Source organism: Peromyscus eremicus, unplaced genomic scaffold (assembly GCF_949786415.1).
Source record: "Peromyscus eremicus unplaced genomic scaffold, PerEre_H2_v1 PerEre#2#chrX_unloc_1, whole genome shotgun sequence".
Lineage (NCBI taxonomy): Eukaryota > Metazoa > Chordata > Mammalia > Rodentia > Cricetidae > Peromyscus > Peromyscus eremicus.
In genome coordinates, this window is record NW_026734288.1 from 5369164 (window position 1) to 5387297 (window position 18134).

The 18134-nt window shown below is 37.8% G+C and overlaps 1 pseudogene; it reads right to left on the bottom strand.

The window, feature by feature from the left end:
• The window catches only part of LOC131900943 (zinc finger protein 431-like), a 52689-nt pseudogene extending 35440 nt beyond the window's left edge, over positions 1–17249 (bottom strand).
• Positions 17250–18134: the final 885 nt, after the last annotated feature.

Below are 18134 nucleotides of genomic sequence, written 5' to 3' on the forward strand. Positions count from 1 at the left end.
TAAAAATGTATAATCTTAAATTTTACATCATTCTGGTCTCCAGAACAAGTTCAACATCAATGATTCTCCCTAATTTGGTTTCTAAGTTGTGATGGCCTCTGCCATGCTTGGACCAGAGTTGCAGCAGGCTTTGAATAAAGTTGCTTCCTGGGAATGGCAATCACTTTGCCTAATCCCTCCACTAACTGAGGGCATATAAGGATGGATTCTTACCCTTGGGACACTTTGCTAGGCTTCTGATGTAGAATAAGGGCCTTCTTTTTAATGGTGATAATCTCCCTGAACATTCCTGACTCTGTTCAGCATTTGACTACCTTCTGCAAATTCATAGTGCTCTTTTTCTCTACAACCAATAGACTTTTCATTTATTTATGTCCACTTCTTGATTTTTGTAATGTTGTACTGAATGAACCATAAGTAATAGCTATCCAAGAAAATCAATATTCCATTTAAGAAATCAGTCCCATTATTTTTTTTAAAGATTTATTTTTTATTATGTAAACTATGTTATTTCTGCAAGTTTGCCATATGCCAGAAAGGGGCATCAGATCTCATTATAGATGGTTGTGAGCAACCATGTGGTTGCTGGGAATTGAACTCAGGACCTCTGGAAGAGCAGACAGTGCTCTTAACCTATGAGCCAGCTCTCCAGCCCCCATTATTTTTTTTAATTCTTCCTTACTCAATCAATTTCTTGAGGGCATGGGAAAATAAGAAAAGTTAGGGTCCAAATTATCACATAAATGACCTCTATTTTAATTCCTGCTGAAATCCTTTGACCTCTACCTCCATTGTTTGCAGTACTTTTAACAGTATTTTATTCAAAGTATTACAAGAATGATCAATTGAGCCCATAATGCAGCTTTCTATGTCCTTTGCCATCTAAATTTTGATATGTTCAACATTCCCCCAAAAGACACCATTCCCACCACCTTTGAACAACAGAATCACTTTGGGTTTACCACATTCTGTTACAACTTGCTTTTTTCTTCCTCTGAATCAATTCTCTACACAAAAGTACCTTAGGTAAGAAATGTGCTTATTTGGCTCATTCTGGCAGATCACAATCCACTATTGTCAGTGCTTAGTATAGATATTCAATCTAGCAACTGAAGGCAAAAACCATGAGGAATCGTTGTTTCTAGGCTTTCTCTCTAACATAGTCATTGTCTTTTATGCAAATCTCGCTGTCTTATCTAGTGCAGGTCAACTTTCTTAGGAATATTGCACACTCAGTGGAAGGGATATCACCCATCCATCATCAATCAACAAAATCTGTCAAAAACTTAGCAACTAGCTACTCTGATGGGGCACATCCTCAACAGATGTTTCCAAAGGTGACTGTGAGCTTGGAAATGTTGACACCTGAAAGTAGCTAGAAAACAGAGACAATAATATATGAGACTTTACAAACCAAAACCCAATGATTCAACTACATCAATAAATTAAAGAGAAAAAAATGATGATGATAACAAGTAGTAATACAGATACACCAAGAAATGAAGAAATACAAGTTTCTAAGATCAAGAAGAAAAAAACTAAAATTGTTCCTCCATAGAAAGTCTCCAAATCAAAAACCTAAAGAACTCCTAACATAATATAGCAATTTTCCATAAAATAAAAGTAAGTCAAGTTCTGTCATTTGCCAGAGAAACAATATAACTATATCATAACTAATAAAAAAACTCACACCATACAGATGGTAACACTGATAAAAGGGGACAAAAAGACAGACCTACAAATATAACATTGTCCCTTGAAAAAGAATTATAAGTTTCTGATGAAAATCAAAATCATTGAAATCATTGACCACCACTCACCCTGTGCACTCCAGTTCTCTCCTTCACCAATAATAGAAAATGGGTTGGATAAGGAGACCTGCTCCAACAAAATTGGAATCATTCACTTGAAGCCTGATATTTCTACATTGTAGAAAATAGTTTTGGCTACTAATACTAACTCATTCTCCTTTGATAAAGAAAAAGATGTCTGTTAGAAAATTTAGAAGTAATTTTGTTTCCTATGATTGAAGATTAGATATAAACCTGTATCAGAGTGAGGAAACGAACTGTTTTTTAAATAAATGAAAGACAATAGTTTTTTTAAAGATATTGTATGATTTTATTATAACTTAAAGCAACCTGATTTCTCTAACTGCTTTATAAGCCATAAAAGCTTTTGAAAACAAGTCTAGACTCATTGTATGTATATACTTGTATGTATGAGAAAGAATATTTTCCATGTGTGTATAGGTGACAGAACAAAGAGCATGTCAGATCCCCTGAATCTGGAATAGTAGTTGATTATAAGCCTCCAAACTTGGGTGCTCATATCTGAACTTCCCCAAGAAGAGTAATTGCTGAGTGACATTTGCACCCCAAATACTACTTTTTTTTTTCCAATAAACGAAATGTCTTTCACAGATTAGCCACAACAGAAGCCTAAATAAGTAAATAAATGATCCCTGGGAACCTAATGAATCAGTATTAAGATGTTGGGTATGGGACCAGGAAGACTATCCACAGACCTTCCCCACTCTCAGGGATCCAATACTCTGGATTGCCCTGAAGGCTAAAACAGAACTCCAGCTGCAGCTTCTCCTCTCTCTTTCCCTGTCTCCTGTGTATTTCAAAGACCATCTCCACCTACCCTTCCCTACTCACTTCATATCTGAGTCCCATCACACAACTGGGGTGGACAGTCTTTGGTCATTTACTCACCACAGCTTCCAGAAGATGAGTTAGGATATCTGCAGATCTACTACATTGTCTCTTACCCCACAGCTGATTTTAAAAGTTGCACGTATCAGTGGAGTAGAACATCAGAGGCAGCTTACTCTCTTCCGTCTCCATGCCTCCAGTGCACCTGAAGATCATCTCTCCTGCATTCCTCTTCTCCTAGTTCCTAACATCATCAAGCATTCTCCCTTGAACACACAAGCCAAGGCCAGGAAGAAGGCAACAATCATTCAACACTCACTTTGAAATTCCAGAGAGCAAACACAAACCCAGGAACAAAACTGCCATCAAACAAAGATGATGCTATAAACCAGCACCTAGACCTATTATCACCCTTAACCTAGAAGCCTAGCAAAGGAACATAATTAATAAAAGTCAGGGCACTATGTCACCACCAGAACCCAGGTATGCTACCATAGCAGGCCCTAAATACTCAAAAATAATTGAAATATAAGGGAAAAAACTTAAAATCAAATATATAGAGATGATAGAGGCCCTTAAAAATGAATAAATACTTTACATAAATTCATGAAAGCAGAAACAAACAAACAATGGGAGGAAATCAATAAACTCTTCCATGAAAGCTAGGAAAATGCAAACAATTGGAATAAAACAATAAACCTCTTAAATAAAGCCAGATAAAACAAAAAAATCATTAAAGGAAATAAATACTACTGTTTAAGACCTGACAATTGAAATAAAAACAAGGAAGAAAACAGAACCTGAGGAGATTCCAGAAATGAAAAATTTAGGATTACATAGAGGAATTACAGAAGCAAGCTTCACCATTAGAATAGAGAAATGTTAAAAGTTAAACTCAGAACAAAACTGCTTTCCCCTCTGAGCAGGCTGGCTTAGCAGAAGGTCACAGCTGCTTCCATGCAAGACCAGCAGGAGTTCATTTGAATGAGCCCTGGTTTGTTTTCTGGCTCAGGGCTGTGACATCACTGTAAATAATTTCATTCTTTCCTTTTTATAACTTTAAAAAAGTATTTATGAAGTGCTTTGCCTATATGTGTCTGTGTGTTGTGCCCACCAAGGCCAGAAAAAAGCAAGAGATGCCTGGGACTAGAGTTACACCAAATTGTTAGCAACCATGTGGGTTCTGGGAATGGAACATGGGTCCTCTACTAAAACACCCAGTGCTCTTAATAGCTGAGCTGTCAATCTAGCTCCTTTTTTATTTAAAATTTATTTTCATAATTTTTAAAGTAAAAGATATTACATCACTTTCCCCTTTTATCTCTTCATTCCATCCCTTTCCAAATCCTTTCCAAATTTTCCCTTTTTAAGTGTGGGTGAATAAGTATGCTGAAATGCATTAATACAATCTCCTGCATCCATACTTGTTGGTTTTATATATATGGATAATGGGCTGACCATGTTATATTGGCTAAATAATTAGGGGGCCTCATCTTTGTCTGAGGTTAATTTTCTCAGGAGAATTCTACTTTTTAATCAGCATCTGGTATCTGACCCTGACTAGGCTACCTTGCATAGGAAACATAATCAAGAATAGAAAACTTAGGTTGGAAAATATCCTACCAGTTAAGAGCACTGGAGATTCTTTCAGAGCATCCAGCTTCCATTCCCAGTACATACTGAGACTCACTAATTTCTCTAACTCCAGTATCAGGAGTCCTGACACCATCTCCTCACTTCCCTGTCCACCATAAGAAGAGGAGACTTTGACCATATAAACTATTTTTCAAGTTGTGAGTGGTAGTGCATTCTTTAACTGCCAGCAAACTGGGCACAGAGGCAGGAAGATCATTGTGAGTTTTAAAGCCTGTGCCACAGTCTACACACACACACACACACACACACACACACACACACACACACACACACAGAGAATGAGAGAGAGAGAGGGAGAAAGAGAGAGAGAGAGAACTGAATTACATACAAGAAAAGGAGCATTGGAGAATTAGAACAACACAATACCTCTTAAAGTCATTTGAAGTGTCTGTCACTGGTACCCATAGAATCATTTTCAAAAATACATATGGCCAAGCATGAGAGCACATTTCATTAATTCCAGTCACTGGGAGAAACTGAACATTTGACAGTGGGCCATCCCCTTACCATGTGACCTGAACTGCCCATTGTCAGCTGGAGGTTATCCAACCCACCAAGTCATAAAGTGGGACATGCACAGCTGCTGTGGTATTGTCTTTCTGCATTCTGTGAGTATGTGTTGCTTCTATTGGTTCATAAAGAAGCTGCTATGGCCTTTGACAAGGCAGAACAGAATGAAGTGGGTAATCCAAGAGAGATACAGCAAGAAGAAAGGCGGAGTCAGTGCAGATGCTTTGACCCATAACAGCTGTGATTCTGGTGAGCACTTGTAATTCTAGCACTTTTTGAAACATAGAAGGAACAGAATTTCAAGGATTCAAATGAGGTCAAGGTCACTATGGGCTACCTGAGAGCCTGTTGCAAAAAAACTCAACTAAATACACAATAGCAATAAAGTCTAACAGAGACAAGATCAAACAGATTTCCTATAATGGGGGCAAAAACTGAGGGGACGTAGCAAAGGCTTAGTAAGTAACAGCAGTGATTACTTTTAATGGGCACCTAGGGTTGATTTCTAGCATTGACATGGATGCTCATAGTCATCTTTTATTCCATTTGCAGGGAATCTGACATCCACTTCTGGCTTTGATAGGTACCAGAAATACAAGTGGTACACAGACATACATGTAGGCAAAGTACAAACATAGGAAACCTTAAATTAAAACTGCCATCTTCTTGTAAGAAATGTGCTAAGAAAATGAGTGGGTCAGGAGTGGCTACATATGGTGTGAGTTATAAACATAAAAAGGCAATAGTGTAAAATCAAGCACAAGGATTGCATACACAATTTCAGTAGGCTGAAGTACAGACAAATAGCACTCTTGGATTCTGGCTATGCACAATTTCTTGTTCACCTCCTTCATAACCCAGGGCCCCTACATTCACGGAAAACACCAAACTTGTCCTTAAAGCCACACTGGATAAACAGGTTTATCACTGTGACAAAGCAAGGCACTGAGTTCCCCTTCAAGGAGCATAACCTGTTCTCAGTGACCTAGAAGAACATACTCTGGGAGTGTAGGAAAACTTTATTCCTTAAATTGTATTTGTCTGGACCATTCTGGGACATTGTTTCAGTTATAAAAAAGTAATAATAGTATCACTTAAGCGTAATGTCTCCAAACTACCATAGGACTAAAAATGTATCCTGAATTTAAGTAATCTGAACTCAAAATTCCTAACTTCCAACTCAAGAATAAAAAAAAAATCTAGCCTAATGGTTATCTATTTGTAAGCAAGAGCTACATTTGTTAGCTGATTTCACATTTACTGCAGTACACAATCACTTAATTAGACATTTATGAGGGGAGAAAATACCTGGAAAATAAATGATAGTTTATTGGACACAAAACTGTAATCCCAGCTTTTGGAACATAGTAGGATTACCTTAAGGGTGAGACTAGCATGATCTATATAGATAAATTCCAGGAAAGCTACCCAACAAAACTAGCTCAGATATATTGAATAATTCATTAATTACAATTTTAAAAACTGGGCAGATATAATTTAGCTACAACACATATTAGGTTTTATGACAAAATGAAAGAAATTCCTTACACAGTTTCAATATTATCCACAAGAAAAACATGAGTCTTTGTTCAAAGACAAGCTGTATGTAACAAAAAAACTTAAAAACTAAGAAATAAAGTCATCTAACTGCACAATTTTCTAAGTAAAGTAGAGGAAGTAAAATCTCATACAAAAGATTTATTAAGCTAAGAGGTTGGTCTATTTACTGAGATCATAAAAAAAGAAAAAAATATGTTCAGACATCACACAAGTATTTCTAAGGATGAAAGCAGATCAGTGGTAGAGCAATGCCTAGCATGAGCCCTGCCTGGGTTTCACTCCAAGATGAAATTGTCTAGAATAATAAATCCAAGATATGCAAAAAATTGTAATTCTAAGAGCAAATAAGCTTTTTAAAAGAACAACTGAGTAATGATGATTGATTTAGAACTAATTTGTGAAGACATGGACCACAAAGGTCAAAGAACAAACAGAAGTCAAGCAGATGTGAATGAAAAACAAGATTATTCTTCAACTCTGAATCAAAACCTGTGCAGTATGAAAAAAGGAGCAACATTGTCACAGTTTACATGTGTAAATCATAAGCTGGGCATTGACTTGTGTGGGGCTAAGAGCTACAAGAAAAGGCCATCCTCTCATGAATATGGAATTAAAAGTTACCTCAGCCTCCTAAAAACCAGGTCACAAAATAAGTAAGTCTGGCCCAAAATTTTTACCCCCCTTGATTTATTCTGCTTTTTCAAAGTACAACCTATATTGACATTTATTGGTCATATAAAGACTATCTCAGCCAGATGTGGCAATGTAGACTTTAATCCCAGGACTCTGAAGTTCAAGACAAGCTTATTTCAGAGCTTGAAGCCAGCCTGCTCTACTCAGCAATGCCAGACCCATCAAGCATACATGATTAGACTGATTCAAAGAACCTAAATGAAGGCCAGGCATGCTGGTATAAGCTTTTATTCTCAGCACTTGTGAGTCAGAGGCAGAAGGATCTGTGTGTAAGTTCCAGGCCAGCCTGGTATATATGAAAATTTCAAAACAGTAAGGGCTCCAGAAACAGAATGTGTCAAAAATCAAACCAAGTCCAAACAAGGTCTATTTTCATTAGATCAAAACATAAAATCCTTTATTACTTAAGCTTCAAGAGTCTTTAAATTTTCAGTGTCTCCAAGAGTAACAGTCATTTCTTAGGACTGATTTATTTTCAACATTTAAGTGTTTTTCCATCTTACATAGCAACCACAGTTCCCTCTCCTTCCCCTCAACCTACTTATACTACCTTCCCCCACCCTGCCTCCAACCACTCCTCAGAGAGGGCAAGGTCTCCAATGCAGATTTGACAAAGCCTGGAATATCAAGCTGAGGCAGGACCAAGTCCCCAACCCCTCTGCATCAAGGCTGAACAAAGTTTCCCTCCATAGGCAAAGTGCTCCAAAATGCCTGTTCATGCAATAGGGATAAATCCTGGTCCCATTTTCAGAGGAGCCACACACTACAGAAGCCTCACAACTGTCAGCCACATTCAGAGGATCTAATTTGGTCTTATTTAGGTTCCCCAGCTGTCAGTCCAGAGTCCTTGAGTTCCCAATAGCTCAGGTTAGCTGTATCTGTGGGTTTCCCCATCATAATCTTAAACTCCCTTCTCATGTAATCCCTCCTTCCTCTCTTTGACTGGACTCCAGGAGCTCAGCACATTGCTTAGCTATGGATTTCTACATCTGCTTCCATCATTTACAGTCACATCCTCATGTGGTACTGATAAAGATTCAAAATCATTCTTCAAAACCACTAATATTAAATGCAAAATATTTTATGCAACTTCTCCTCATAGTAGCCAAAGTATTCCAAGTATCACACTTGGCAAATATTTATGTTATGGCTACCAGGAATGACTACTTTCATAGGGTAAGTCCTTGTCAGAACATGCTGTTATGTCATACAAATAAAAAACAAGAAATCAAAGAAAAACATCCAGTTCTGTGCAAATTTATAAACACACATCTGAACTGTTCTTTAAACACTAATACTGTTTTTAAAAGTTTCTTTGTGGGTGTATGTGTGTATACTTGTCTGTGTATGTCTTTTTGTGTGAAGTGTGTGCACATGTTTGTGTGTATGTGTTTGTGTGGTGTGTGTGGTTTATGCGATCTTTGTCTCTGTATATGTTTGTGTGCTTTTATGTTTGTGCACATATTTGTGTGAATGTGTGTTTTTGTGTTTGTGTGTATAGTTTGTGTTTTGAGTGCAGTGTGTGTATTTTTGTGTGGTGTGCATGTTTATATGTATATTGTGCATCTATTTGTATACGTGTGTGCATGTGAAAGAAAGAGGTATGTGTGATGTGGGTATCTGTTGGACGTGTAGCGCACATACATGCTAGACCTCACATACAGTGGCCAATTAACAACTTTGAGGACTTGGTTCTCTCGATCATGTGTTGCCAGAAACAGGCTTATTGCACGTGTACAGCAATGTGCTATGACTTGAAAAGTCGTCTCAAGATCTTATTAATACATGTAAATAAACTTTATATAAAATAATTGCAGGCACCTAAAGTCAATGAAAATATATTGTCTTGTGTGATTGCTTTTTGAACAAACAAGAAATAACTCAGGTTTACTACTGAACCATCTTAGGTGAATTTCATGATTGGGGAGATTTTAGTGATTAATATTATTTTATCTAAAGCAATAGTGGCTACAATTACCCAAACTCCCTATAACCACTGGTCTATGAACCTGTTAACACCAGTTTGAAACTTCTATAGTGCTAAAGATTAGATACATACCTTCGTCACAGGACAAAGTTGGCAACTCTAGATATACAAATTATAATACCATCCATTAGTATAGGCAGGTGATGGGGAATTCTTAAACTTTAAAATATATAGAATACATGTACTAACAAATAATCACTCTAATGTGAAGATTCCACATGATGCTAACTTGAGATTTCCTACTTCTCTGAAACTCTCTAGGGCTGCAAATTGCAAATACCAACATTAAATAATTCTTATTGAAAATTCCATTTTCTAGGATCCATCTCCTAACTGGTATGAGTCAGAGTAACTCAGATGGTGTTGAGTAAGCTGGAATAAGCTCTTCTTGCAATCCTGAGAAGCAGAAAAACATGATTACCATTATCGTAAACTTGTTGAGTATTTGTTTTTAAATCCCTCATGTCATTCCCTCATTGCGTGAATGGAGCAATGGATGTGAACAATTGCCCTCAGTCTCTGTGGACTCTCTAATATAACTCTATTGGCTGAACCACTTTCCTTTCTAACCTTACAAGAAACAGTAAACTCAGGCCTTCTGATTTAACACTAACCTTTTATTATTAATAGAAATACATGACATATTACCCCAGCATTCAGAAGCTGGGAAGAAAGATGCCATGAATCAGTGGCCTCCCTGGGCTAGAAAACAAAACAACACAATAATTCTATTCAAGATAGTAAGGAGAGGCCTAACAATTTCAAGTCCTTTGCATTCAGAAAATCACATTTTGGGTACTTTTTTTTTAATTCCAACTTTCTTCTCTGTTGGTGTGATTAAGTTCTCTAACCAGAAGTAACTCACAAAATTAACAGGTTTTGGTTTGGGTTTTTTGTTTGTTTGTTTGTTTTTTTGTTGTTTTTTTCTGGTTTTTTTTTTTTTTTGGTTTGTTAATACCCCTAGGCCACAGTCCCTCCTTTTGGGAGCTTAGGATAGAAACTCAAGCTAATATATGAAGGTAAAATATAAAGAAGCATTGCTTTCTGGCTTTCTCTCTTGCTCTGTCACTGTCTCATACTAAGCTTGCTCTCTTATCCAACTCAGGCCCACTTTCTTAGAGATATTACCAACTCAGTGGAAGAGCCTTTCCACATCAATCAAAATTAACACAATCTATCTCAGACTTAGCAACAAGATATTTGGGTCTAGATACACTCTCAACTCAAGTACCCCCAGATCACTCTAGGCGATGTCATGCTTACAGCTGAGGCTAATTAGGAAAAAAAATCAATAATATATGAGGAGGTTTAAAGATCCAAAGCCAATGTATTAATTTTATAAATCATTTAAGCAGCAAAAACAGAAACATGAAGATAGCAACAACCAGAAACCACACATATCCCTAGAAATGGGAAGAGACAAGCCTCTAAGATCAAGAAGATAAAATTAAAACTGTATCTCCAAAAAAAATTTATAAACCAACAAATAAACAATGAACTCATAAGAAGAAATTTTTAGAATACAAAATTGTTGAAGGTCCATCATTTTCCAGAGAAACAACAATATAATGAGATGATAATAAAACTAACAACATAGATGGCACCACAGAAAAAATGAGATGGAAAAATATAAATACAAATATATCATGGTCCCTTAAACAAGAACAAAAAGATTCTAATCAAAATCAATCTACAAGAAATCACTGACCAGCCCACATCCTGTACAGTAATTTTCTCCTTTGCCAGTAACAGAAAATGTGTTGTGTGAGGAGGGTGTGCCACCAATGGTAGAGAAGTTTACTTCAAGTTTTCTGATGTTTTAATTATATAGAAAATAGTTTGACTTTTAAAAGGATCTCATTCTTTAATGATAAAGAAAAGAAAGTCTGTTAGGAACACTTAGACACCATTTTTCCCCTATGATTGATGATTGCCTTTAAGTCTGAATCAAAGTGAAGAAATAAAACTTTAAAAAAAATTAAAAAAATAGACTTTGAATGTATCAGTGTACACCTAAAAAAACTTGTTTTGCTCTAATTGCTTTATAAGTCATAAGTATTTTGAAAACAAGTTTTATTTTGCAATTTTTGCATATGTTTGTGCATGAGGAAGAATGTTTTCCATACATATACAGGATCTGGAATAGTAGATAACTATGAGCCTCTCACCTTAAATTTTGGTATCAGAACTCAGGTCATTCTCAAAAAGAATATGTGTTGAGCCACCTGCTAAAATCATAACAAGTTTTATCCAATAAACCAAAAGTCTTTCACATATAAACAACAACCTAAATAAATACAGAAGCAAACAAATGATACTTGTGAACATGGATGCATGAAACTGAAGTTGTTGCTTATGGTAAATTTACAGCATAAAATGAACACAGTCCATTAACAATGCTCAATAATTTACCACAAGATAACTGATTACAAAGCTGCTTTCACAGTGAAAACACTCAAAGTGATCACTGGGATTATGAAAAAAAAAATTGTACACAGGTTGACATATTATGATTTCTATACATACTACTAAGCTACAGTGATCAAAAATGAGAGTAATATTTTTGAAAAAATAGAGGAAAAAGAGAAAAACAAAAAACAACGCTAGAAAAATATAGTCAACAATAAATGAGAGACCAAAGGTAAATTAACCAGGATAAATGTGATCTTGAACAATGTTACTCAGCTACCTATGCTTCTATGTGTATAGAAAGTAAATAAGCACAGACTTCACAACTAACACAAAATTAACTCAAAGTGACCCTTGAACAATTGATTTTAACCTTCAAGCTACTGATATTTTTTACAAAGGCAGAAGCCCCATGCTCTAGGCCTCTCTTTGCAAAAGGAGGTGATCTCTTGCTATGGCTCTGTAGCCCCTTATGCCTCTTTGTGGTTTCAGGGAAGTGAGCTGCAATAATGTCCAATCCCAAAGCAACATAGAAGAATAAATTATAATCTGTTTTATATCACATGGATTATGGCACTAAATGTGAATTCTATCCTATCTATCTACCCAACACCGTGCACACCTAAAAAACGTCTGTAGCTCACAAACTCCTTTGTCCCCTAGAAGTAAACTCTGCTGAACCACAGCATTGCAGCTGGTGGGATCAGAAAGTGAGAAGTGTTCTGATAATGTACTGCTGAAACACAATCCACATCACCATCTTTCTACCAGTTTCTAAAATACTGAAAACATTTATGAGAGAAACCTAAAATTGGAATGCAATATTCAGAACTTTTAGAAACCAGACTTTCAGTGTTCTAATGTGTCTTCCAATTGCACACCAAAAGCTTGCCTGTGAGTACACACTGGACAGTGATATTAGAAGAATCACATCCTCCCATGCCAGGACTGCAGTCTCCCCCTACCAAGAAATCCATTCACAGTGAAGCTCAAAGTATAAGGACCACTGCCCAGGTCACCACATAGACAAACAGAACCATGGTCTGGCTCATCATCCATCCAAATACCAATAGACATAAGAGCTCAACAGACCTGTTTGGCATACCCTATCCTGACCATGGCATAGCTGGTGGTCTTCCCTACAACTATTTACAGCAGAAGCACAACATAGTCCTGGAACGAATCTGCAAGCTACCTGCCACTCTTCTTACTCATTCCATAAGTCTTTCCTTGGCTAGGGCCACCCAGCTGTGCCTTAAAATATCAGCAGCTGTCCTACTGGGTGATCAGAGATCAAAGGACACAGAGAGCCATGTCCTTCCAGCTCTGCCCTTTCTGCCCAGGGGGTATGGACTTAGTCTAGAAAGTTTCTATTTTTGGAGACATTCTTCTACTCTCCTAGAGCATATCCTCTTCCTCATCCAAAGCACAAATTCCTTTGTGAGAGCATTTAGTTAAATACTCAATATGTTGTACAGCCAACCCATTATCTCATCATAGCTGAGAATTTGTGTAGCCAAAAAAGGTCACATTCACATAGTAACTGTTGTTACTGCATAACTCTTGTTAAAGAAAAACAGACCATGAATTAGAAAACAATGAGTGATCATGGTATGGCTTGGAGACAAGAAAGAGGATGTGGCTATGATGTAGACAAAATCTCAAAAAATATATCTTGAAAAGTTGAAATGCGTATAATTGCCATGTGCTCCAGAGTCTAGGGATTTGTATTAGAGCACATGAAAGATTTCTCAAACCTTTATCTCTAGGTGAATATCTAAAACCTGAAGAATAACAGTCCCATCAGGCATGGCCACATTTTACCTACATATATTTTGATTGAACTACTGTAACTATAGCAAATTGATTTCATGATAATGTCAGTCCTTTATCCAGATTATTGATTGCCCTTGTCTAGGGACCCCAAGAAATGGCCAATAAGGATATTTATGGAGCATCTGAAATTGATTATTTAATTCCATATAGCTATTCTCAGTACTGTTGAAGTAGGAAATCTGTCAACCCCCAACCTGCCTCTCCCTTTCTGCACTGTGACTCCACCAGCTTCAAAGTTGATCAATGAACTCAATTCTTGCACAGGTCTCTCTTCATTTATAACTCTCCACTAAAAGCAAGAGAATTTGGAGATCACTCATTAAATGGTTTATTTTTTCTTCTTACTGACCAGTTAAGGCCCAGAATGGAAGAAATTGGAGGACTTTTTTCCCAGCACTAGGCAGCAGAGGCAGGATTAGGTGTTCAATTCAATTTTCAATTACATAGAATGAGGAAAGCTTAAACTAAAGGAGACATTGCTCTATAAAGAAATCAATAATCAACATCACTAGCGAGAAAAGGAATAAAACTACTGATTACCTAGACACATTGGAGAACAGAAACAGAGATAAGAGCAATAATGCACTAAAAATGATACCAATAATTAATCTTAAAAATGATATAAATAATGTATTTTTAAGATGAAAAATTTAGCTATATTGATTTTGAAAAAGAATAGGCCATTCCCTAGTGGAGGGGATGTCATTAATATGAGATAGATTGATCTTGCTAATTTGCATATTTTGGCTGCTGAGATCTATAATTGGCACATTGAGTTATAATCATTGACCTGTTTCTCAAACCTCTGTTCTAACATAACTGTGTCAATCAGGATTTGATAGATCTGCATAAGAGAACTGCCTAATTGCAAATTCAATATTCATTGGTTCAAGATTAAATTTCCAAAACTCTACACTCACACAGTCTTGTCTGTGATCATTCATGTAACATAAATTAAAACATGGTGAGAAATTATAAAATAATTCTTGCTACCATAATCAGGTCTATGGTGGTATTTTACTTGTACTGAAATGTGATTTTTTTTTTTTTTTGGTTTTTCGAGACAGGGTTTCTCTGTGTAGCTCGGCGTCTTTCCTGGAACTCATTTGGTAGCCCAGGCTGGCCTCGAACTCACAGAGATCCGCCTGCCTCTGCCTCCCGAGTGCTGGGAATAAAGGCGTGCGCCACCACCGCCCGGCCTGAAATGTGATTTTAATTGTATGTTAATAAATAAAGTTGCCCAGGGGTCAGAGCTATTAGAGCCATAGCAAGAGCGTGGCAGTGGTGGCACATGCCTTTAATCCCAGCACTTGGTAGACAGAGCTAGGTAGATCTCTGTGTGTTCAAGGATACAGCCAGCATTGGAGACACCATCTTTAATCTCAATACCAACCATAGAAGACCTGGAAGTCTCTACAGACAGGCAATGATGAGGCAGGCATATGTTTGGGTTTACAACCAATGAGAAGGCAGAACAGAAAGACTATATAAGACAAACACACAGGAAGTAGGTTGCCTTTTGGAGAGCTCTCTTGGCTGAAGAGGATCGCTGAAGCAGGAAGGTTGAGACTCTTAGCTCTGACCTCTTGGCTTTCTTCTCTGAATCGGCTCTGTGTTTCTTATTTAATAAGATGGTTGGTTACATCTACACAGTTCTTTTTTATAATAGTGACTCCAGCAGGTGATTTTATACCCTGCTTCCCCCTGGAGTGTGTACAATAAACTATTTCTGCTATTTGGTCTGGAGTCATAAGCAATGTTCCACATGCAAAATCTTTCCTGGTGACTACATTGGATAGTCAACTACATGACTCAAATGGATAATTTTAAAACTCTGAGGTGGTAAAGTCATTTAATTTAAGAATTTTGAAGGTATAGTACAGAGAACATTGAGATCATTTGCCTGGAGACCAAGAGAATGGAATCAAGGACACCCAAGTCAACATAAAAGAGCTTCTCTCCAAAACATTTTTCTTACAGGATGGAAATTCTGCCGTACTAGAATTAATATTGACTTCCCAGGGAGAAATCACACTTGGGATATTAATAAAGAAAAATACCTTTAATGATAGTATGCATCCATCTCTGGCAAATGCTTAAATAAGAGACAGCCTTGACACATTTTGCATTCACCATGTGCATTCATCCTTGTGTCTTTTAGCTTCATGCTCCAGGTTGCACTTTGAACAATGTAAATAGAGACAGGCAACTTGTACATCTAGCCATTTGGACAGATGGGTGAGTTAGAGAGCAAAAATATCCCCAGAATTATTTCTTAAACATACCAGACACCTGAGACAGCAGGTCATTCTTTAGTGACATTGTGCTGGGTTAAAGCTAACGGGGGATGAGAACGATGGGAAAAGTGGAAGGTAGTAAAGATAAGAGCTAGTTTGGGGAGGTCTTGCACAAGCTATGTTGCATGATATGTAAGCTTCTTAAGGAAAATAGTATCTTGTATACTACTTCTAGGGACGGAAATGGAAGGGAACAGATGACTTCTGTGAAGTCAGTAGAGACCATCATACAATGGGACAGACTCAGGAGGAGACTAATCAAACATTTCCATAAAGGGGAACACAGGACATCTCAGGAACATTACTGAGTAAGCCCACCAGTGATGTTGGTACTGTTAACCACAGCTCCATGTGGGATCTGAAGCCACCCCACCATAAAAAGTCTGCTTTCAGAACATTAACAGTTCACTCAAACATATTCCTGATCTTAGGGAAGGAGCTCTGTTTTATTGTCAATACATCAGGGACTTAGGGTAAGCTCCCAAGGCCTAGACAACATGTCATTATTAGCTCTCCCAAGAATGTTCCTCCTCCTTGACTGAGGGCCTAAAAGAAAGCCTTGCATGATAAGGCCAGTCCTTAACACAACAGTATTTTTCTTTTCAAATAAATGTCACCTGATGTTATATTGACCATCTGGCAGAAGTAGGCTTTTCTCAAGGAAACTGGAACTTTATAGCAAGCCATACTTTAAGGTTGTCTGTGACCCTATAATGCCTCAATAAGCAGCTTGTTAAAATTTAATTCTTTGATATGTTTGGGCCTAGTGACTTGTTATATATCTGTAGTGGCTCCTTTGTGATGTTTTGGAGCCAAATGTCTGGACAATCTTGGTGAACATAAGTATATTTTATCCTTCCAATCTCTAACCGGCCTGTGTAGCATGTATTTATTGTTGGGGTGCATTAGAGGCAGTCCTCCCTCTGCTAAATGCTATTTTGTGAGAATTACTATCTCCTAAGCATTAGTAAAACCTTTTAATCAACAATTCTATTCATCTACATCACACCTTAGTAGGGAGTGCTACCCAATGCATGGCATGCCTTTTACAACCCCCACAAAATTAACTATAAATGTATATTACACATAGAAATTAAGTGCAAAACACTGAACCTCTATATGGTAATAGAAGGTATTCTTTACTTTTGGCATCATGCTTTCCATGGGTTCACCGAAAGCATGTTTAAGTTCAAAGATTTTTCCTTTTGGTTTTCTGAAACAGGGTTTCTCTGTGTAGTTTGGGTGCCTGTCCTGGATCTCACTGTGTAGACCAGGCTAGCATCAAACTCACACAGATCCACCTGGTCCTGCCTCCCAAGTGCTGCAATTAAAGGCTTGTGCCAGCACCGCCCGGCACATGCACCACCACTGCCCAGCTTCAAAGATGTTTCTAAGCACAGCTCCCTACTTCCAGGTCTGTGAGCAGATACTGCCCATGGAGCAGTGATTCAGAGGCCTGCCCTGAGTCTAGGGAGTTTCAAGTCCCATGTGGGATCTCAGAGGATAGAGATTCTACAGGCAGGTTCCCAGCAGGTCCTGGGAGGACCGACCAAAGTGGATTCTACACCTCACAATCTGCTTCAACATATCTGGAGACAGGAGCAACTCACTCACCTTTTCATGTTTTCCTAGGTCAGCCATGCTCTCTTCTCAACTCTCTGCAGCAGGGCTCACAGCACAGCACACAAAGCCAATAGGACCAGCTCCCCTTGAAAGCCAAGTCTAAAACCTATGGCAGCAGGAAGAACCCTGCACCACTTTTGACTGGCAGGTCACCTGGAGGACCTGATTGGCTAGTGAGGCATGAGTGACAAGTGCACATCTTGTAGGGTTACAAAGTGCTTAAAAACAGAGCACAATGGTTCCTGTCCCTCCCTTCCACCCCAGACAAAGACTTTTCCTAGATCAGCAGAAATATGCATTTCAATAGCTCCCCCCCCCCCCCCCCCCCCCGGGCTGCAAAGCAGACCCTGCTCTCTTGCTGCTCTCCACAGGCACTTCCTCTTCTTCCTCCTCGACACAATGTGGCTAGGTAGCTTGTCCAGCCCACTATATTATGTGGGGTGGAGTGATCTGCTGCCATATAGGTAGAATGGTGCCCAAAATATTAACAACTAAAGAGATATTTAAAGACACATAAGTAGAGTGTTTGTTGTTTGACTTAATACTAACATCAGGTAAACTCAAGTTACTTTTTACCTAGTTGTCACAGGGACTGCAGACAAACAGCACGGAAAAGCAGAAACTAGATCTGAAGCAAGATAGTATGTCTTTCTCCCATCAGAAAGCTGGATGATGGTTCCATTGCTTAAGGAGTTATATTTTTGAAATTCAGAGCAAAGTTTTGGCAAAGTAAATAATAATAAAGAGTAGTCTTCATGGAAAGTTGAATACGTAGAGAATAATAGAGCCAGGAAGAATGTATTTATGAGCACCATTGTTAGTGAGCATATAGACAGGTGAAAAAAACACACAACTGTATTATTCAAGCTTCTCTACATGATCAGGACTGGTAGAATGAATCTC